Raw genomic sequence first — 23996 nt, forward strand, 5'->3', positions numbered from 1 at the left:
CGTCCACGCTCCTGGAATAACAAACGGACACCCCAGCTACCTGCGGAACGCGACGGGGAGTCACTGTGCTAGCTCGACTGACCGCCACACGCCCCAAACAGTCCGGATTCTCTTTGTGCACTCCACCCTGCGGCTACCCCTCTTTCCAGCTGAACTGACTCTGCTTTCCCTTACGTTGCTTCTCTGGCCTTTACGGTGGGTGTCCCTGTTGAGACACCGTGGACACGCTGTCGGACCTCAGTCCACTCCGGTGGAAAGCGTGGTCAAGCAGAGGGTCCTGGCCCACAGCCGCCTTCCGAAACGTTCACCGTTACCTAGAATCCACTTGTGGTAGCCACTTAATGCAAGCAATTATGCTTTTAATTGTGTTGATAAAGGTATTGGCACATTTCCTTCTCGCTGACATTCGATCCGTAGGCAATCAGAGGAGCCTCGTGTTAACCTCAGCCTCCCACCCCCAGCCCCGTGCGTGAAGATGATGGCTGTCTCTCGCCATACTTCACGGTGCTGTTCCAGCCTAAGTGTCTTTCACTGCATTAACCAGCACTTGTGGTTTCTTAATGAAGTGGCTAATATTTCTTCCCTGGAAGTTGTGGGTGGACCGGGCTTGAAAGTGGCTGTGTTTCACACATGCCTTCACGTGAGCACGTGGGCATTCTCACGAGCAAGCCCTTACACGGGGCCTCCTTTACACTCGGCTCCCCACAGCTCGAGATGGGGAAGTGTGTAAAGGTAAAAGACGGTGCGCCCTGGTTGAGGGAAAGTGGCCAGGTAAGGAAATCACTTCAAGACAATAGGACACTTAGGGAAAAACAGTTTTATAAATTTTGAAACAGAACCAAAGGTAGGCACCCTGAAGTATCTGCAGGGAAGAGATGGGAAATGAATATAAGCTGAGGACAGGTGCACCGCCAAGAACCAACAGGATGTGCTCTGCTTCGGGAGACTTCTGAACCGTGTGTGAAGGCCTGAAACTCGAAGGCCTCGTTAGAGTCTCCACTGTTAATAAAGAGCTCCGGTTCCAAAGAACATATTATGATATGGGTCTAGGCCTATGACATCATAAGGTCAACCATCAACTTGGAAAATTAGCACAACAACTGGCAAGAGAAAGTGCTGGAAAAGTAGCTGGCCTGCCCGTCTACACTGATTTTCTCCCCAGGTGTCTGTTTGGCGAGGACTGAGGTAGGGCCCTATCCATTAGAGATTTAAATAAAGCACGAAAGACAGCTTCAGAAAGCGGGGTGAAGACCAAGTTAGGGGTTCTGCGATTACATGTTACGCTACGGAAGAATTACTACCTGCATCTTCTGGCTGTTATAATTTGGGGTTAAATGCTGGAGTCTCATTTCTCTTCCTGCATTTATTTTTAGAGGCAACAAATCTGCTTCACATGATGCTTTTAAAGAGCTGGTGGAAAAATTGATTCTACAGTACTTGAAACATGCAAATATGGTGGTTGTTATCATCTTTCAGAATATGGATGATTATTTAGCCAAAATAGCAAAATCAAATACAATGATCTTGGCTATTACCATCATTCTTGGGGTAGAGAGAGTATATTTAATTTCTGATACAGAACTAAAAGCTAGCTAAAACAAGAAGGAAGGAATGATGGAAGGAAGGAAGAGAGGGAGGGAGGAAGAAGGGAGGAAAGGAAGAAGGGAAGGGTAGGGAAGGGAAGGGAAGGAAGGAATATACTAACAGGTATCTCTACGGTAAGTTTGGTGCTTACTATACGTCAATTTAGAGATTCATCTAGTGATTTTCACTTATATTTATTTTTATCTAATACTGAGAAGAGATGGCTTGCTGAAATGAAGAAATATGAAGCTAGTAACAAGGGATCTTCAGAAAAGATCACCTTAAAGAGCATCAAGCATTTCCTTATACTTGGCTTATGCTTTCTGTTCATTCCATTAGCTCTTCTCCCGACACAGGCTGGGTCGGCTGGAGCAACCCAGCATTAGGTTCCAGAAAGAACTCACTCTTTCACCCACGCCAGGAGAGAAGATGCCATTCATTCTGAGCGGAGCCGTGGAGCAGCATGGATGGCTGTCACTAGCCAACATTTAACCCACACAGCCATCAAACTCCTGTAGTACAAGCCTCTGAGGCTTGGTTACCTAGAAAAGCCAATTTATATACCACCTAACATGGTATATAACACGGTAACACTTACGTACCATGTAACATGCTAAGAGAAATACCTAAAGAAAATGACACAAGGAAAGCACGACTGTTTGCCTGACTCCTCCCGCCATAATCTTCCACGTGTACCTAATCACACTGAATTGCCGCGCAAGGTTATTTTTCATCGATATAAACCTACCCCAATGGGGACCGCTGATATGCTTTCTCACTGGAGGTGAACGCAAGGAATCGGCCCTGAATTCTGCTTCTGCAACCCCTTTTGCAAGTTCTTTGCAACTATGTTCTTCAAGTCTGCCAAGGACATGAGAAAATATTCCCCATCTCTGAGGACAGAGGGATATTTAAAACCTCAGGACTTCCGCTTCCTGGAGGATCTCTCCCTTCAGAGAGACCCTACTGAGTACTCCCCCACCCCACCCCCCACCCCCCACCCCCAGAGAGACAAGCTCCACCTTTGTTTCTCATTTCCAGAGGAGTCCCTGGGTAACATATTGGTTTTAATGTCATGAGTATAGACTTGTTTCTACTGACTCCAGATCTAGTTATTGTATCTACTCCCTGAGATATTTGCCCCTTAAGACTATTTTCCTGTTTGGAAATTACAGCTATAAACTGATTAAGGAAAACACCCTCTCTTTTCTTAAGGATAGGCTTAGTTATTACTTCAGAAACAATGCGATTACATGAGATTAGTAAGATTAATCAATGCTTTACAAGGTTAGTGGGCTTTCCTAAATTAGATAGCGCCTCAGCTACTTCCTCATTCTGAGCACTGCCTGGCTAATTCGACCGCTGAGTTCTTTTTCCTGAGAAAATCGGATTGGTTTGACTAAGTAGGACCCGGCCGCCCTCCTTCCCTCACTTGTGACTAGGGAGGGGGAGATGTTTCTTCACTCTGTCCTGGAAGAGTTGGTGATGCAGTCATCCGGTCAAGAGAACCGGCCCTGTGGCTCAGCTCTCTGGGCTCGCTTGCTTCTGCGTTTCTCTTCTCGAATCCATAAGAGTCTGAGTCCCAACCCAAGCCGGGAGATCTCACGCAAGCCTGGGCTGGGAGGCAGCCCCGAGTGCTACCGGGCCCAGGCTGGACCTGCCCCGTCTCCACCCAAAGCTCGGGCCCCCTTGAGTTACAAAGGAGGAGGGACAGCGACCGAAAGGTAGCCAAGGAAGGCCCGGCCTCCCCTGGGCCCCTCCCCTGGTCACCCACTGCCTGGGGGACCTCTTCACCCCAAGAGCTGCTCCCCCTCCTTCCCGCGATGGCTGCTGGAGGCCCGCAGTTGCGGTTCGCATTGCTATGGGGGCGCTGCAGATACCGCGATGCGGCTTCGCCTGGTTTTGTTTTCTCAGATGAGGTTTCTAGGCGTTGTTTGCAGACCTAGCACCTCGCTTTGGGGAACAGCAGCGAGCTCGGCTTTGAGGCGGGCTCCCCCCACGCGGGTTCGCGGGGCCGCCTTTGCGTTCGCACCAGGCACTCCTGCTTCAGGCCCTGGAGCCGGGGCCCCGGAGCCGGGGCCGGGCAGGGGCTGTGAACCGCCGGCCACTCCCAGGAGAGCTGCTTCGTGGTCTCGATTCTGTAAGTTTATATCTGCTTGTTTATATGCAGACGTTTATATCGTATTAAAAACAACACTAAAACAATGTTCATCATACCAGGAACATTCTGGGGTAGTTAATACAATGTTCAAAGCAGAAACCATGTATTGCTATGCTTTCAAGTGTCAGGCGTCTGCCTCTCTGTCTCCCTCTGTCTGGCAGAGCTTGGGTCTGAACTCAGGGCTTTGGACTTACTAGGTGGGCACACTTCCCCTTGAACATTCAGCTTGGTGTTTTCCTTAATTATTTTCTTGATAGGATCTCCATTTTTTTTTTTTGGTCCTGGAGCAGGTCTCAATATTTGATCATCCTACCTATGCTTCCTAATTAGCTAGGATTACAGTCGTATGTCGACATGCCTGGATAATTTGTTAAGGTGGGGCCTTGCTAACTTTCTGCCTGGGCTGGGCTGGAGCTAAAATCCTCATCTCCACAACCTACCTAGAGGGGTTCACCGGCTTGCGCCCCTGTGCACAGCCAAGATGACAAGTTCCCCACCATCACCACAATGGAGTATAAGATTTGTGCACCAGGGGGAGGACATTCTTCCAACAAGAATCATTGCATACATAACATAATAATTTAGCCAAAGAGCCCCATCGTTGGTGCATCTTAGAGGCCATGCCGGGAGGCAGGAAGACGCTCACCAAGTGTCGTAGGTAAGAGGGGCAAGCACGCAGAACCAGCGCCTGCTTGATCATTTCCATGGCTGTTTAAACAGGGTTTGACACAGGATGGCTCTTCAGACATGAGGAAAGATTGTAGATGTGTGTGTGTGTGTGTGTGCGTGCGTGCATGTGCACGTGTCTACGTGGATGTGTGTGTGTGCACGTGTGCATGTTCGTGCGACTTAGCACTCACTTCAAAAGAAATGTTCTCCGAAGATTGATGTGACTGTGTTTGTGTGTCTATGAGAGAGAGCGAGAGAGACCATAAGGGGGAAAGTTTGCTGGATATTGATATCTTGAAGGGCAAAAGCCTGTTTAATCAAAGATTAAGCAGCTTGGAGCAAAAAGAATAGCCAGATTCAATTTGTTCTCGTGCTTACTCTTCTCATCAGCAATAAAGATTTTAAAAAATAAATTAGGGACTGATATTAGGGAGGTAATTATATCAATCTATGTTACCTTGGCGCAGAAGGCAATAAAATATCCTCACAAAATTTCTATGTGGGTTTGTAAAATTCTATTTGCCTTTATTAACAAGTGCTTAAGGGCAATTTCTCAGCCGAGATGGCCATTTCATCCATTCCGGAGGCCGGGGAACCGCCCAATGCAGGGGGCTGGGCACGGCAGCTGTGTTGACTGAGTGCCTTCAGTAGTCACCCCAAAAAGTGTGCTTCCACAACCTTTGTCGAGTTGATTTAAATCCCAACGTAAAGCGCATTCTTCGGTGTCAAACGTCTGTGTTCAAACTTATCATAGCAGTATGCTCACTAAATTGCATGAACAAATTTGGTTAGTATCAACTTCTGGGAATAGTTTCTGGCCGATTGACCTGGGGACCTTATCTTTAAATATTGGCATTGTATGGATTAACCCAAATCCAGGAGAATGTCAGATATTACGGCACATAATTGCAGGTTAATTGGAAGATAAAGATGCTCTAATCTAATGTTGCACATGGGGAAATAATGATGGTATTAACTTATTAGCTAGGCTGGAGGAAATAATCTTATTATCATAAGGAGGGACAAAGGTAGGGTGGTCTTTGTGTAACTGATTCTGTAACAAAAGATTGGCCTGTGGCTCTGAACGAGATTCTTGTTTCCTTGCCTCCCCGCCCCCCACCCCCCACTGTAGCCATGAGCTTTCTGAATAAAGATATCAGGCAAATGAAATTTCTTAATTTTAGGGAAATACAAATAGTGGCAGAATACTATGCAATAGCTCCCTTTCTCACTCATATTCAAGAAATAGAGCATATTCTGCTCACTTCTATGAATAGTATGTGGGTGATTCACATATCCTTTGGCTCATAAACTACAAGCTTCTGGTTTGGGGAAATCAAGACAAACCAGACTCTCTCGAAATGCAGGGAAGAGGTCTGGTGTTTCAAATTGTGTACCAGGTTCTTGCTTTATTTTGTTTCGTGTTGGTACGGGAGCTTGTAGTCCTAGAAAACGTCCCTTAGCCTTTTTGCTCAAGGCTAGTGCTCTACCACTTGAGCCACAATCCCATTCCCAGCATTTCACCTGTTAATTAAAGACAAGAGTCTCAAAGACTTTCCCCTCCATAGGCTGGCTTTGAACCTCCATCCTCAGGCCTCAGCCTCCTGAAGAGCTGGATTATAGGCGTGAACCAGCAACACCTAGTGAAATCATATACTCGGTTCTTAATGTTTAATTTTCACACTTTTCAGAAAGTATCTCCAAGATTCCCAGTTGCACAATGTTATTGGAGTGGGTTAGAAAGTAGATAAACACGTTTCCTGACAACTCTCTGAGGACTCGTTTATGACTTTGAGGGGCTATTTATTATTCAGTACCTTTTCAGGTAAAGCAAGCAGGCTTGAAGGAACTTGATGAATGTCCTCAAGCCACGCACTTGATAAGCGAGGGAAAGCGAGGAAGCCATCGTTCTCAGCAGGTGTAGGTTTTCCCTTGTGATTATGACTGGGGGGGGCGGAGGAGCTTTCTATGGCAGGGGGTACCTCCTAACCCCTCCACCCTGCTCAGAGCGCCAGCAAGCTAGGCTCTGCACGCAAGGAGAGGCGCTCGGGGAGTCCTGCCCTCAAGACCACCCATAGAGGACGAGGAGCAGCCATAGCGCGCTCTGAGGCTGGAGGGACATGGAGGTAGAACCAAGAAGCAAAATGAGGAAGGCTGGTCCTGCTTTGAAAGGAACTCATGACAGACCTAGGTAGATGTTAAAATGAATCTCCTCCTACCCGGTCTACTTTCACTCACAGGCACCAAGAAAACTAGAAGGTAGGGCTATTCCAACACAGAGGGGGCCTCTGCCTGTCCGTCCATCCACCTCGACTGGTGAAAAGTAAACGCTGCCTTATCAGCCACGGAGATCCCCCCTCCCCCGTGAGATGGCGCTACACCCCACAGAGGACCAAACGCTACCACATGACTCTGAGCAGCGGTGGAAGGCAGCACGCTGGGCAGTCACAGAATCCCCCCTGTTAGAGCATGTGTAGCAAACAGCAAAGACCCACACAGCCCTGCTACGGTCGAGGACAAACACGCTGCATGCGATCCAGCCGTCCGTCTGTCCGTCCGTCCGTCCATCTCTGCACTTCTCTATACACGTGCCAGATTTTTTTTTTTGAGACGTCTGGAGAAGCTGTCCACACAGATGGAGCCCTTCCCGTCATTCCCCGGAGCCCACGCGCCGCGCGTGTCTCCTGAGCTGGCTTCTGACCCCACGTTGGCTTGTTCAGCACTGGGGAAGCAGCTGGAAGAAGAGGGAGAAGCAGAGAGGCTGGCGCCACTGTTGGGTTGGGAGGTCCAAGAGGGTGTGTGGGGCGGGGGGGGGGGGGTTCCGAGCCCTCGGCAGGCCTTGGCGGGGCCGGGGACTGCCCCCTCCCCCAGCGGCCCCGCACACCCCCCTGGCAGGGCCCGGATGGGCGGCCGCCTCGCCCCACGCACTGTTTTCCTTCGTTCAGTTTCACATCGTGTGTTTTTATAGATCACTTTTTTTTTTCTTATTTTACAGAAAACCAGAGGCCCTGCTTACATAGTACACCCAATGAAACAGCTACATTTTAATTAAATTTGCACAGCTTTTATTGCACCCGTGGGTAGCCTTTACCGGTACCCAAAGAAACCCAAGAGCCATCCGATGTACTTCACATGTAATTAATCTCTAATGCCCGACCTTGTAAGATAGGTAGCGATGCCGTCTGGGTAGAAATGAGAGCCGCGGAGAAGAGCCATATTAAAGATGAAGAGAGAAAATCTTGGGGAAGAATTGGTTTTCAGGAGAGTAACTAAGTGTGAACTTTATTAAAAGGAAAGGAAATAATGGGAATATCGTGCATTAAGTAAAAAATGTTTGACATCTTCCATTTTTCAGTTTCTTTTATTTTGCCCCAGACAAATGTTTGGAAGTTTGTTTTTATAATGTGCTCCATGTGTTGCGCTACGTTCCTCGCCCCATAGATTTAATATTTGAGCGAGGAGAGGATCTGTCACACTGAGGAATGGAAAGCAAAAACAAAAAGGAGGAGAGGCTAAAAAAAGATCCCCCCCCCCACCTTCCGAACGGGACCTTCCGTACAATTGCAATGCTTTTCCCTACAAATATTTTGGGATGCTATCTTTTTTTTTTTTTAATTACAGTTTTTTCTTTATTGTCAAAGTGTGGTACAGCGGGGTTACAGATTCATGTTTTCAGTCAAGAATTTTAACTTTCATCCAGACAGACACACGGAAAGGAGCGGGGACCGGGGTCCCCAGCTTCATCCTTGCAAGGAAGGCTGCAGACGTCCCGTCTGGGTTGTCCCGGGACTCCACGGAGTCTCCGCCCCCCCCCCCAGGGAACTGGCTCCCCCCCCCCCCAACCCCGGGAAGGCCAGGCGGTGTGGGTGGGCGCCAACCTCACCGCTCTGCTCTGGCTCCTCATCAACACCCTCTTGGAAGCACTGGGTTTGAACCTGGGCCGTGCAGGGCGCTCGACTATTTGGCCCCAGCCCGCTCAGCCCTCTTGGCTTGAGTTCGTTCCCCCCTTCAGAGAGGCTCTCAGGCTTCCCGCCTCGTACCCTGCGTTCCACCACCGGAGGCCTCCGCTCCCCGCAGCCCTCCGATACCGTGTGCTCCTTCTTTTGTACCGGGTGCTTTGGGGGAAAGCCGGGGGGCTCTGAGAAGAGGTCACGCGCCCGCAGATGAACCCCAGGTGACGTTAGATGCGTCTGGAGTGAAGATCGCAGAGCCTGCCCTTGGAATTCGTGATGCTTAGATATTTGGACTTTCAATACCTTTCGCGGATACCTTCCATGCAGAGACAGGCAGAGAGGCGGACAGACAGAAGAAATGGATGAAATTCACCCTTATTTCTAAGTCCAACACAGCTAAACTACTGGAGCCTTGCTTGTGTGGCCACTTGAGTAGAGAGATAAGAAGAGAAGGCCTTTAGCTGGGCCCATGTAGGCCGGTGGGCCGTTTCCAAGCCTGTCTGCTTGCCCTTGCCCTGTCGCTCCAGTTTTCTGGTAGTAAATGGGAGATAGGAGTCTTGCAGACTTTCCTGCCTGGGCTGTCTTGGAACCACGGTCCTCAGATCTCAGCCTCCTGAGTATACATTTTTAAGAAAGCAGTGGAAAGCAGTGATACAAAGCCCACAGTTCCGGAGCTACTTCAGATTTACCAAATAACCGCACCGTCTGGGGAAAAGATGAGAAGCCCACTATTTTTTATAAATTCAAAACTTAAAGGGCCAGCATGCTGGGAGGGTGTAGAAAGAAAGTCGGAGAGAGAGAGAGAGAGAGAGAGAGAGAGAGAGACAGCGACAGGGACGGAGGGAGAGGACACAGATGAATTCACCTCCGGTCGTCCCAAGGCTACGTGCTTGTGCCGCGCTTTGATTGCATCTAGAGTCACGCTGTTCAAAGAATGCACTAGAAGCCGCGCTGCCCTGGTGCCCCGGCGTGGCAGCGCCTCTAAGGGTGGAGAAGGAGCAACGGGCCGGGCCGTCACTGTGGAACATTCTGATTCTCTCCAGCTCAAAGGTCCCCCGCTGCTACGCGAGGTCAGAGGGCACATCTCCCCAGGTGTCCCAGACAGGTCAAAGCACTTACCATCCACCACACTTCAGATACAAAAGCAGGGTGGGAAAGAACTGCCTGCCCCCTACCCATCAGCCTGGACCCTCCCGCCCTTCGGATTTCAGGGTGCCATTGGCTCAGACTCCAGACAATTCCAGGGCCTGTGATAACTGCTGATTTTAAAATTTTGCAATCTCAGGCTCTCCAGGCCCCCCGCCTCCTACAACCTTGTACGGCCTCACGTTTTGCTCTCAGGATGACACAGCTGTTGAGGATCTTTGTTAAGGAATAAGAAAAACAACTCCAGCTCAAAACACCGGCAGCTTACCCATGAAAAGGGCTAACAGAATGACCTAACGGGACACGAGGACTGGACGGCGGGGAGTGGTCAGCCCGGCGTCACAACTATAATCTCCATATTCTACCATCTGTGGGACGAGACGTGGCGTGTGTCCATTGTGACGTCAAACCCGTCCCTCCTGATTCACACACGTGCCCCAGGAGATCACACATGTCCGCTGTGATGTCACACACATCCATCATGAGATCACACCTTTCCATTGTGACATCACACCCGACCATCGTACACATATATCACGAGGTCACAAATGTCCACTGTGATGTCACACCCGCCATCATGACATCACATCTGCCCATCATGACATCACACCCGCCCGTATGACATCACACCCGCCCATCATGACATCACACCCGCCATCATGACATCACACCCGTCCGTCATGGCATCACACCCGCCATCATGACATCACACCCGTCCATCATGGCATCACACCCGCCCGTCATGACATCACACCCGCCATCATGGCATCACACACGTCCACCATGAGATCACACCCGCCCATCATGACATCACACCTGTCCATCATGGCATCGCACACATTCACCATGAGATCACACATGTCCACTGTAACATCACACCCGTCCACCCTGATACCATGAGATCACACACGTCCACTGTGATGCCACACACGCCCATCATGACATCACATCTGCCCATCATGACATCACACCCGCCATCATGGCATCACACACGTCCACCATGAGATCACACATGTCCACTGTAACATCACACCCGTCCTCCCTGATACCATGAGATCACACACGTCCACTGTGATGTCACACACGCCCATCATGACATCACATCTGCCCATCATGACATCACACCCGCCATCATGGCATCACACACGTCCACCATGAGATCACACATGTCCACTGTAACATCACACCCGTCCTCCCTGATACCATGAGATCACACACGTCCACTGTGATGTCACACACGCCCATCATGACATCACATCTGCCCATCATGACATCACACCCGCCCATCATGACATCACACCTGCCATCATGACATCACACCCGCCATCATGACATCACACCCGCCATCATGGCATCACACACGTCCACCATGAGATCACACATGTCCACTGTAACATCACACCCGTCCACCCTGATACCATGAGATCACACACGTCCACTGTGATGTCACACACGCCCATCCTGACACCACACACGTCCAGCAGGAAATCGCAAGTGTCCGTGGTGACATCACGTCCACTGTGACATCACACACATCCATGGCGAGATTGCACGCACCCGTCATGAGATCACACCTGTCCACTGTGACGTCACACCCATCCCTCCTGACATCACACACACATCACGAGGTCACAAGCATCCACTGTGACATCGCATCCATCAGTCGTAACGTCACACTCGTCCGTCCATCGACGGCATCTTCTGAAGTGATGGGAATATTCTGCAGTTGGGTGGAGGGGACAGGCGCGCAATTCTGTGGCCCGGGCTCCTCTGTGCCAGCCAGGTTGTTTAAGGGGTCGCAACGGGCTTTGGTGTTTGGGAGGTGCGCGGGGTGCACACCTCATCCCCCACTGTGTCCCACGACCATGCACTACGAGCCCCAAATAAGCGATGGCCGGATAGAGCCACGGCGGGAATACACACACACACACACACACACACACACACACGTGCGATACAAGAGGTGTTAATGACAAGACAGTGCTTTCCCCCAGATTCTTTGTGCCCTAACATGTAATAATATCCATCTTAGGTGATCAGGTAATTAAGGCTGCGGACATTGTGTGGACAGACAAGAAGCATGGTTTGCTTCAGCGACGCCAGAAACCCTTCCGCACTTCCTTCATTTATCCAACCTCACGGTCTGGGGACAAACTGATGGAAAAAGCCAGAGACACTTCAAGCTTCTAAAAGTAATTAAAAACCCAAGCAAACGCAAGGTGTCTGCGCTTTGTTCTGATGTCAAAATGATTTATGCTGCTTATTATTTAAGGACTGATACTCCGAGGTTCCTGTTGTACAGCTGCAGCTGAAGTGCGGTTCACCTGGGATATGTGTGTTGGAGGCGAGACTTTCGTTTTTACACTTCATATTTTAATGTATTCCACACTTCACTTATTGCTCCCTTCCCTCCACGCCCCGCCCCCCACGAGAATCAAAGGAGACACCCGGCGGCCACCAGCTACCATCACCTGCCAGCTCCGAGGGGCGGCGCTCTCAGACTCCCTGCCCTTCGTGGAAGAGACGCCCTGGGTTCACGCTGCGTGCCGGGCCCCTTCCCTTGCAACCCCAAGTTCTCCCAAGTCCTTACGCTCACCCCTTCTCTGGGCAGCTCTCGGGGGAAGCGGTACCGACGGAGCTTCCGTTCATCAAGCAAACGCCACGGCCACTGGTCTGCTCTTCCCAGGCGGCTCCTGCTGGAGAAGCCGGCTCTCCCCGAGGGGAGATCTCTGGGCATGAGTGCATCACTCCACTCCCGTTATTGTGGCCGTGTCCCCTGTCCTCCTGACTCTCTTCCCCAAGCTCCAGCAGTTTCTAAAGTCCATACCCTGGGGTCCAATAGTCTGTCCAATGGTCTCTGACCTATTGATTCCAAGGGGCCATGTCCAGTGGGCCCACAGCAGATCTACAACCCGGAGGCCAGAAAACATCGGCCCACCCACCCAAGGCATGAGGATAGAAAGCCATTGCGTGGAATCGCAGGGAAATGAAGGAGATATTTACCAAGCGGTCTGGTTTGGGGATTGAAAAAAGAGATGGCATCTACAAAGAAGCGATATAAACCTGGAAGTATTGTGCAGATAGAAGACAATGCTTCTATCAGTGATTCTCGAGAACCTACGCTGAGTGACTCAAGGTCTGCACGTCGTTCGTTTCTAGTCTGGATCTGGAGATGTGGGGATGCAGGTTCGCGCCAACCACCAGAGGATGGTTAAGAATAACCCGCCAGGTTTCTCTCTTGCGGCCGTGCTAGAAGGTTGCGTGGAAGGGGAGGGGCCGAGCCCCAGGCTGCCCAGGGCACCTGCCAGAAAGCCTCCTGAGGCCCTGGGTATAGGTGTCTGCGCGAAGGCACCTGGGATGCCACCACCCCTGGGCGCAGAGGATTTCATTCTGTTTAATTCAACCAAATCTTTCTTCCCTACGTAACCTGAGATCCAGTGGTCAGAGCCTCAGGGGATATGAAAACTAGGTAAGACCTAGCGGACAACGTGAAGGAGCTAAGAATGTAATCAAAGGGGCCCGCAAGTGAATTGCTCCAGCGGAGGGCCGGCTGTTCCCTTTGCTCCCGCTCTAACGTGTTAGCTTAGACAATCAACACATAGGAGGAAAAACAAATATGTAAAATGGAAATGGAAACAAGCTTAGATATTGTGCTCCAGGCAACAAAGCCTTTCTTCCTTCTTCTGCAGCCGAAGTAGAGATGCACAGGATTAGAGAGATAACGGGCGGCCCCTCTCCAGTAACCATTATTGAACTTCAAAATGAGTTTAGTCATTAGTGCTGACAAATGAGGAGGCTGCTATTGATTTTTACACTTGTCTATCACTGGATCTATTTAAAAAGAACAGTCAATTCTAAGACAGATTATGTTAATCTTATTGGTTTGTTGTCCTAATGAGCGGGGGCACAGGAGCAAGAAAAATACAAGGGAGGCCCAGAAATGGAAAGATAGCTGCATGTATCATTGGCTAAAATCAATTTAAAAAACAAATTGGGAAAAAATCAACAAGAAGAACATCCGTGTCTCCTAAGAAAGCGACGGATGTGTGGATAGACGGTCCCGACGATGGTCACCAACAGCGTGCACAGCGCCCGGGGCGGGACCCTGACGGAGCCCCGCGATCACGGGTCCACGCGTGTCTCCTCACGCCCGGGGGTGTGCACGCGGCGGCTCCCGGGCCTGGCGGGGAAGCCGGCCCCGTTCCGACCGGGCCCCGCCGGCGAGCGTCGGCCCTGCTGCTCCGAGGCGGGCGCTCGGGAAACCCGGCCCGCCGCCGGCTTTTGGTGAGTGCTCCCCGTGCGGTCTTCCCACCACGTCCCGGCGTCCCGACCTGACCCCTGCGGTCTGCGGGGACGAGGGAGCCTTCCGAAGGGAGGCCCGAGCTGAGGGGCTGGGGGGGGGGCGCCCCGGGAGGGACCGCCCTTCCACAGCGCCGCCCCGGGGCCCGCCTCCATGCCCCAGTGAACGAGGGGCGCATCCCCCCGGCGCTACCCTGTGCACACTGGCCCCGGGCTCCTCCCCTGCACCCCGCACACGGCTGCCCGCCAACGGCTTTGCCAGGAGTCCCGATTCAGCAGAGTGTCTCGTGCGAAAGCCACATTTAGGAAGATTCAAGCCATTAGAACTCACGGGAGGCAAATGAATGAACAAGTTGAGGTTCAGACGTAAATGCAGTCGTCTAATAAGATTTTATCATGTCCTAAAGTCAAGCACCATTTCAACATATCCAGTGATTTTTGTTGTTACATAATAACTACAAACAAAGATCAGTTAAAATGCAATTACATAGTGTAATAACGCTGATATTTTTAAGTGAAAGTTTAAAAACACGCTGAAGTTAATCTCAGCTTTGAGAAGGCGTGGGAGTTTTATCAATATTGTGCAAAGAAAATCACTCTTAAATTTAGTTAAAATTATGTTCTTGCTTGCATGTAAAGTGGCCCGATAGCTATCTTTCAAATTAATATGAAGATGGAAGACACTGTAATTATTAGTTCAGTGGCAGCTTTGTGGATGTTGCCTTAAACTGTCTCATGTACTTATAACTAGTGCTCGTTTCTTAGTATCTGGTCGACAAATCCAATAACCTTTCTTAGCTAATGAGCCTGGGCTGTCTGGACTTGGTGCTGTTTGGCACATTTCCTCCTGGGCCTGTGTCCCTCGCAATCTTAGAGACTCCATTAGCTCCTACTCCTCTCCTAGCGCCTAGCCCTGACTCCTTTTAATTCTCTCCTCAGATTTCTCCTCCCAGCTCACTCCATTTTCCTTTGATGATGTACGTCCTCATATTCTAATTCACTGTATACACCATTTTCTTCCAAATACTCCTCTAAATTTACTCTTGCTTATGGACCATTCTGTATATAAAAAAAAAAAAGGTCAAAACTTCAGGCCTAACTTTCCCAAACGAAGTTTTTTTTGTTTTTTGTTTTTTACCATCTCTCCAACCACACAATCAAAAAGGAACAACTCCTGTAGATTTTTCACATTTCTGGTAATAGCAACCCTACCTCCCTGGTCATTCAGGCTCGAGTCTCATTTACCCGCAGTCACTCAAACCTCTCCCGGGTGAGCGGTCTTACAGTGCACTCTTAAGCTCAGGCTCAAACTTGCTGACCTGAGTTCGCTTTTTCATCTTAACTTTGATTACGGAGTGGACCCCTGAGCACTTCGCTTCCAGCCTGTTGCTTTGCTAGTAATGGCATCTAGAACGATAACTCCCTCCAGAAGGATTTCAGTTTATCTTCACTGGGCCTCACAAAGGAGACGCTACCCAGCATGACCTCACACAAGGTAAATCTTAACGATTAGGACTCGAAGGGTCTAACTGACTCCGGGATGCACGAGCTGAAGACAGATGTTGTGTTTGCAGGCATGGAATCAATAACCTCATTGTCTGTCTGTGACGGTTAACATTACATTCATGCACTTGTTCACTCTTTAGTCATTCCTTCATTGTGAGGGTGCTGGGGATTGAACTCACCGCCCAGCGCTCCACCACCTGAGCCATGTCTTCAGTCCTCATACCTCCAGTGTGGTTTTAGGAGAGGGCTGTGCTACACTGTCCTCCTCCGCCCCCCTCCCGGGAGCTGGTATTACAGGCATGTCTCTGCACACTCGGCCCTGGGATGGTTAATGTTGTGTATTGACTAGATAGGGTTGAAGCCTGCCCAGAAGAATCACAGATGTGAGCCTGCCCGGGGGGGTGTGTCCAGAGATGATTCAAGAAGTAAAGCCTGCCCCGAACCCGGGCCGCAGCCTCCTTAGGCCAAATGGAGCAGAGGGGAAATGTGGCTAGTACGGCGCTGCCTCCTCCCTCCCCCCGTCCCCATCCCCATCCCCATCTCCTCTCTCGAGCTCCCTCCCTCTCTCTCCCCTTTCTCTCCCCACCCTTGCCCTCCTCCTCCTCCTCCTCCTCCTCCTCCTCCTCCTCGTCCTCCTCGTCCTCCTCCTCCCCCTCCCCCTCCCCCTCTTTCTCCACTTCCTCCTCCTCTCTACCTCCTTCTTCCCTTCCTCTCCTTCTGCTCTCTCTCTGCTCCCTTTCTCTGCTTCCGGCTGCCTGGATGTGGGCTTCCATGCCGGGCTAGGCCGGGCTACGCTGCAGCCTCGTCCCCGTGACTGAGACCCAGGAAACCCTAAGCCAAAACGCGTCTTTTGTCCCCGCCTTGCGCCTCTCGGGTGCTGTCGGGTCTTAGTGACACCGAGCGCCCAGCACGGCACCTCCCCCGGCGCGGGGACTCGAGCACAGCACCTCCCCCGGCGCGGGGGCTCCAGCACGGCACCTCCCCCGGCGCGGGGACTCCAGCACGGCACCTCCCCCGGCGCGGGGACTCCAGCACGGCACCTCCCCCGGCGCGGGGACTCCAGCACGGCACCTCCCCCGGCGCGGGGACTCCAGCACCGTGAGCTACCGCCGCATCTCCAAAGGCGGCTTTTGTTCTGGTGTGTCTGAGACGCGGGCCTGAAGTATTTCGTGGACCATGTTGTAGACAGATGTGCTGTCGCCCAGGTGTGTTGTGACGCGGCATTTAGCGGCCCCGCGACTGTGAGAATGGCGGCCAGCACCGGCTTTGCCTTGTCACCCCCAAGCCCCAAAGCTAACTCTTCCGTGACGCTCTCATTCTTCAAGCTCAAAACGTTCCTTCCAACATTCTTCTGGTAGCATTTTAATGTCGCCAACGAGCCATTTCCCCCCACTGTGCTGTGACATGACCTTCTGCACCTGCGTGACCTGTCCTCATTAGACGAGAAGCAGGGTGGAAGGTACCGGAGGCGCCGGGGGCCCGCGAGGAGCCGCGCCCTCTCCGCCCCGATTCCACAGGCCGCCTCGTATTTGAGCTCTGCTCTGACATCGTAAGCTGCGAGTTGCCTGTCGCGTCTCCGGCTCGCACGCGTCTCCTGCTCTGCCGCCTGACGGTTAGGGCTGCGCAGAACGCTAGCTTCCTTAGAGAGCACGAGAGCGGCTTCCATGCTGGGCTGCTCAGCGCCAGACGCACAGTCTATGCTTCCTCAACGTCGGGTGCCTGCGTGTTCAGTAAATTATCATTTTATCGCGCTTTTCTAAAACGCAAAGCATGTCTGGTCTCGTGTGGTCACAGATGGGCTGCAGCAACCCCCTTACATGCTTCACGGGGAAAAGCGAAAGTCGAGCTCTCGATTTAACCTGATCGCCAAGCTACACATCCACGAGGGAAAGTTCCCGGCAACCCCGGGGAGGCATTTTCTCGTCAGCAGCAAATCGAGGGATGTGCGGGCGGGCGAGGGAGCATCTGAGAGCTGGGTAGACCGGAGCTGGCCCGCACCTGTGCCTCCCACCCCCGGGGAACAGCAGCAGGAGACGGGACGAGCAGCAGCAACGTCACGGCGCACCGCCGAGTTCTGCAGATCTCGCCGACGCCTCTCCTTACTGTGGATCCGTGGCTAAGACGCGGCGGGATGCCCGCACGAAATCGCTTGACGCTGCATTTCTCAGCTCTCTTTAGAAAACGCCCTAGTCCAGGCCTGGGAATCACAGGACCAGAGCCTATAAATAAGAAACTCATTAAGCTACCTGTAGCTGGCCCGCACCAGGCTAGGGAGCTTAATGAGGTGATAATGAGGACATGGCTTAGCTCCTTTCTGGCCTGGTGTGCGATGTTCCCGTGAAACAGCCACCACAGAGCCCAATTCATCGCTCAGGGTGGGTCTCAATCTGAGCAGCGATTTGCGTCCAGGCCCCACGTTATTTGGCCCCCTCTCTATGGACACAAAGCGAGCTATTCATTCACATCTGAAGGGACCCTCCGAATAACACCAATAAAGGGTGTTCGGCTCTCTGGTCATTAGCATGTGAAGGGAATGGCCAATAACCCCAACAAAGGGTGTAAAACCAATCCCTGTGGTGGGCGGGGCGGGAGGCTGTGCAAGTCTAAATGGATTAATGCCAGCGGCGTTTCCCTCCCGCGGGTGCTGCCCCCCCCCCCCCCCCCCCGTGCTTCGTGTTCATTCAGGGCCGGAGCAAACCTTCTTGGCCAAGATCACCTCCCCCTTCCCCCGACGAAGAAGCGACCGTCGTGAGCAGGGCCCGGGAACGCGACGTTGAACGCACCAGAGCTGTTGTGCACCCGTCCAGGTGGTGTTGCCAAACCCGGGGCTCCGCCTCTGCCCGTCCCCAGGAGAGGTCCGGGGCGGGCCGGGGGCCGCTGCCATTCACAAGGGCTTTTTCTCACGGTACTAAATGCGGCTGCCAGCAGCCCTCCCTCCCCAGGTAAAGGGCGGACGAAGTGCAACGGGAAGGGAACAGTGAATTCGCAACCACGTTCATAATCTCAAGAGCAAAACACCTCACCCTTCCTTCCCACTCGCTCCACGGTCACCACAGAAACCTCGACCCTGTGTCTCAGCAAAGCGCATCCACCGCCCAGGAAAGCCGGGGCGGGGTGGGGAGGGGGGGGTGCAGAGGACCTGGCTGCGGGCGTCGAGACTCCTCCGTGTCGTGGGGTGGGGGGGGGCGCAGCGGGCTCCTGTGCTTCGCACGCAAGGTGGTTATCGAGGTGTTTTATTCTCAACCTCCTGTTGCAGGGGTACACAGCCAGCGCTGGGTTTTGCCAATGACGTGTTAGTTAAGAGAGATTAAACAGCGCATTGTGAACGAAACATCCTTTCACAAAGAGCTGGAGTCAAAAATCCCCACCAAAAGAATGCGACTTTTTACAAGCTGGTGGGGACGCAGGGGTTGTAAGCGCTCCGGCTGATCCGCGACGGTGATCATGTTGAGATAACGTTCGCCTAGAGAATTTCAAGAAGTCTATGACCTACAGAGCCCAGGAATGTACCTTGACCCCTTAGCAAACCAACCGGAAAGTCACAAACTCACAAGGGCCACAGTGAGGAGAAAGATAAGGACAGTGGCGCGTGGTACCCGTTATTTAGCAAGCCAGGCACTCAATCAAATAGCCAATCAACAGCCAAGCAGCCAGCAAGTCGGTCCCCCGCCAAGTGGATGAGCGAAGCAGCAGCAAGCCAATGAACGTCAGCTCTCGTTCGCACCGGGGAGAGCCTGCCCAGGGGCCCGAGGGACGGGCCGTGGGGCGCGAGGTGGCGCCGGTGTCCGCTCGGCCCGTCGAGTCCCGGCCCCGGGTCGCCCCCGAGGAAGGCGCCCCCTTCCATATCCTTCGTCTCCCACACAGCTCATCGTCAACCGGGCCTGTTTCTACAACAGGTCAAAAAACCTTTGGCTCCTTGACTTTCCCCGTCCCTCGGTTTACCGTAGAGGGATGGTTTACTAGGGAGCGGCACGGCCCGACGCCCCACGCCGGGAAATCAGCCCCCCGACAGGCCGCGTCCCGGTGCGCCTCCCCGCCGCCCTTCCGCGGGAACCGCTGTCGTCGTCCATGTACTTGATACGGACACGAGAACGGCTGCACGTCGGAGCGAGCAACGGTGCGACAAACGCGCCGAAGCTCGGCACGCAGATTAAGACCTGGTCTTTAAACCACATTTTTCTCTTTTCTTCCACTTCCTTTCAGGGGAACCCGCCAATGTGAGTGAGTGTTTAATCATTCTCGGGCCTCTTAGAGAGTATGCCTGGCCACACCCACGCCCGCGGACAGCTACGCCCCTGTCCATGATGTCATCTACGTGTTCTGAAGGAAGGGCTGCCGAGATGGGAGGTGCTGGCTCACGCTCGCTCGCCATCCTCGCTGTTCCATAGGCTCTCGGTTTTATTGAGTCCAGCATGGGCAAAAGCGTGAGTGGACGAGCTCACTGCGCAGGTGTGCACTGTGATTTCAGCGACCCGGCGGCACGGGCAGGAGGATGGGCACAGGAGGTCCTGCCTGGGCAAACACACGTGACGCCCACCTGACGAGTCATTACAGCACAGCCATGCTGGCCGGCCAGGCGACGTCGCTGGCTCCCGCCTGCCATCCCAGCTACTCAGGAGGCTGAGAATCTGAGGACTGAGGTTCAAAGCCAGCCTGGGGAGACAGCCTGTGAGACTCCTTGCTCCAGTTAACCACCTCAAAGGTGGTGTGGCGCTGCGGCTCCCGTGGAAGAGCGCTAGCCTCGAGCAGAAGAGCTCAGGGACCGCGCCCAGGCCCAAGTCTAAGCCCCCCCCCCCCGGCTGGTTCAAGTGATTTGTAGAAGGTTTGCCTGGCAAGTCCAAGGCTACGGACTCTAAAACACCCAGGGCTCCAATGGCTGGTCACGCAGAACGCAGCATAGTCCAATCTACAGGGCTGAGCCCAACTGTTTTCTACAGCAACGGCATGAAGGACATGCTCAAAGATCGGTAGAGAAGTTTCTGTTGTTCATCATCTCGCTAATAGATACTGCCATAAGAGGACATTTGAGCCACGGTTCCAGTATGGAATTTTGCTGGCCAGTTGGAGATAAGACTCCCCAGGATTTGTCTACCGGTCTGGCTTGCAACTACAGTCCTCAAGTCTCAGCCCCCGATGAGCTAGGATTGCGGGCTTGAGTCACGGTCGCCCAGCTCCAGTAAATCTTAATGGTCTCCTCAAACTATGCTTTTGAAATGTGTTCAAGAAGTCTAAAGAAAATACAGGGCTTTCAAAATTTCAAATTATTATCCAATGCAGTCAACGATTCCGTCCTTCCCTAAATGCAGGCTAAGAAAAGTGGAGAGTAATGCATATCATTAAAGTAAAAAGGGTTGTTTCAGCTAAATGTGCTTAATTCCAGGCCAACACCATGTCTAGCATAGTTTTCATATATTGATTTCTGCTCTTAGTGAAAGACAAATAGAATAGATGGTGTTGTCAAATTTTCTTGACTGCATAAAGAAGTGGTTAGAATCGATGAGCTCTAAGAGGCCTTTCAGTTTCAAGAAACATACCTGTTTAAAATATAAAAATTACATTTCCCATGAATAACTTGCCAGCGAATAACTGATTAGTAAACATTGCATTTTTCCTTAACAACAATCTAATGCTGCCCTCAACTTACTAATAACGAATGTTGTTCCTAATGGAACAATGCAGATTGAGATTCAGTGCAGTCTGTTAGCAAAGGCGCTGGATACTCCATCCCTAAAACCAGCGCTCAGCAATGCACCCTTGAAACAGATTCCGGGGACCCCCACGGCCCGCCCCGAGCCCACAACCAGACGCTTCAGAAAGAACAGGCTTACCGGACTGCGGCGAATGCAGCCCAGTGATACGCATGAAGCTCAGGGCTGCCGGTTCGGACTCGTCGTGAGAAAAACTTAGGCTTTATAGTTTAAGGCACGTGAAGCAAATCAGCTTCTCCCAGACGTCAAGACGGCCGTGGAAGGGGACGTGTGTGTCCACACACGTACGTTATGTGTGCGCGTGGGGCACGTATTTATAGAGATTAAGAACAGATCATGAGCTTTCACAAAAATTCTGAAAGATTCAGCTTTCTTTTTTCAGGCAGCAAGTGAATTCCAATGAAGTGATAAAACACAACAGGGGTCTTCATGAGCTTTGCTGGGCCTCAAAATCTACAAATACGATTTAGAAAAACAACACTTGAAAAGATTCATTTCCGAGGTCGGATTCACAGCAAATCAATACCTATAGCCACTAGTGGCCTTAATTGCTACACAATAGTGTGAAATAAAATAATAAATGTTTGTGTGTAGAATTGAGGTAATTACGCAGGCATTAATTCCATTCCATAAAAAAAATAATAAAAGATACAGGATAGGTTTGTGTGACTCACGTTAGTATAAGACACAAAGCTTAATACGTATGTTTCAAGTTGAAAGGTTGACAGTTGAAATCTATATGGTGACGTGACTAACCAGCATGCAGATGCTCTAAGTTAGATAGCTTGACAGATCAAAATCGCTCTCTGCCGTTAACTCCTTTTTTTTTTTTTTTGGCCAGTCCTGGGCCTTGAACTCAGGGCCTGAGCACTGTCCCTGGCTTCTTTTTGCTCAAGGCTAGCACTCTGCCACTTGAGCCACAGCGCCCCTTCTGGCCATTCTCCATATATGTGGTGCTGGGGAATCGAACCCAGGGCTTCATGTATGCGAGGCGAGCACTCTGCCACTAAGCCACATTCCCAGCCCTGCCGTTAACGTTCTGGAAGTATCTGAAGTTACTCTTTTTATATGTTCAGGCTGCACACCCCGGCTTGTTCTCAGTTTTCCACAGTGACTGGAGTCGCTCAGGACCCTAGAGGGAAGGGGCTGGCAGGCTTCCTCCCCCAGGCCTGGGGGGGGGAGGGGCTGGGGGGGAGGGGCCAGGGGGGAGGGGCCGGGCCCTCACCTCGGCCCTGCGAAGCAGCTCGCTCAGGGACGGGTGGATTTCCACAGCCGCTCAGCAGCCCCATGCTGGGTGGCGGCGTGCTGTTCTTCCCAGACCGGAGCACCGGCAGCGGTGCCGTCTGTCAGCGTCCTCTTTGTGAGGGTTAGCAATGCATCCTGACACATACTGGTTCAGACAAAAATTAGTATTTTGCATTAGAAGAGGATAATTAGGCAATAAGATACAAAAGCTGGTGTGGTTATCATGAGACACACACACATACACACACACACACACGCGCGCGCGGCTGTTCTGCGCACAGCCCGGTGTCAGCGCTTCCTCCAGGGGATGATTAGATTATCCCCCGATAACCACGCGCCCTGGAGTCGCCTTATTGCTATTATAAAATATCTTTATTATAGGCAGAAATGTGCATTTTTGTGCAGAAAGGCAACGGCGCTGGCAATTTAGAATGCTGAGCAGCACTTTCAGCCGCGCTATGTGGTTTACGTAGATTAATCTAGCCCATTGGAATGTTTTCCCAGCCCCCCCAAATCCCCAACTCCAAGCAGGCAAACTCTGTAGCGACGCACAGCTATCTGGGGCATCTGAGACCGTCCTTGCCAGTTCCGGGGCGGCGGGCTGCAGGGAGGGAGGAAGAGGCCCACGGGCCCACATCGGGAAAGCGGGGATCCCAGGCCCCAAGGACGATGCAGGAAAAGGTCACAATTCCAGCCTGCGTGCGTCCCGATCAGAACAAACGCCTGCGGTTCTTCAGGGCAGGAGGACATGACAATGGGAACGCGGCCGAGGAGAGGAGCCGTTGAGGTAGAAACGTGAACCTCCAAAGGGCACGCGAGAGTTAGCGACCATCCCAGAAACAGACCGCAAGCTCGAGGCTATCAGACTAAAGAATCAGAGGGTTCTTAATCTGAGTAAATGAATGCAAAAAGAAAATAGGAATAAACACCCATAAACATCTGAAGCCAGAACATGAGGAATTGACTTATTCTCTAGGATTCCAGAGACATTTCAGTTTACACGAAGACTTCAACTTTGCCATAAGAATATAATTCTAATATTTAAGGGTTACAAAAATAACTGTTTCCTCTGAAAAAATAGCATTCAGAGTGATAAATGAGAGGGTAGGCCTACAGGAAAGAGGCCCCTTGTGTCTTCAAGACTGACTCTGTAACAGAAATGCAAGTTTCAGACTCGTATTCCGAGTTTGCGATGCCCAATGTCAACGGATAAGCAAAGGCCACAGGGAGGTCGTGAGGCCAAAGGGCATCCACGAGTCCTTCAACGTGGCACGGGGGAAATGAGCAGCGGCCGTGGAAACCGGGGGCCTTCGGCGTGTTAAATACACTAACACGCACCTGTTATCGTAAGGTGTACATGATGATAAGGTCAAGGACTGGCTATGTGAATTAGGTTTGATTTAAAGATTACCACGCCCCTTTCCCCCTGTGAATCTAATTATTTACTTAGCCCGATAGCCTAAGCCTGGTATGAAATCAGAGATGAGCGGTAAACATTTTTATCTCAATAAATTTCCATTGTTGTTAAACCAAATTGTGGGGTAAAATCAGCAGTAGGCCAGGCTATAAATTGCATACAAATTAAAATCAATATTTACATCTCCCATTTGAGCACCCAGATCATTAGGAAAAGATCCAGAGGATTTAGCCCAGCTACATTCTGCGTACTGTGCGGTACTCATCAAAATGTGTCAACTCTAATGGCGGGCTGCTGTTTAATATGGA

The sequence above is a fragment of the Perognathus longimembris genome, chromosome 23 (assembly GCF_023159225.1).
Source record: "Perognathus longimembris pacificus isolate PPM17 chromosome 23, ASM2315922v1, whole genome shotgun sequence".
Lineage (NCBI taxonomy): Eukaryota > Metazoa > Chordata > Mammalia > Rodentia > Heteromyidae > Perognathus > Perognathus longimembris.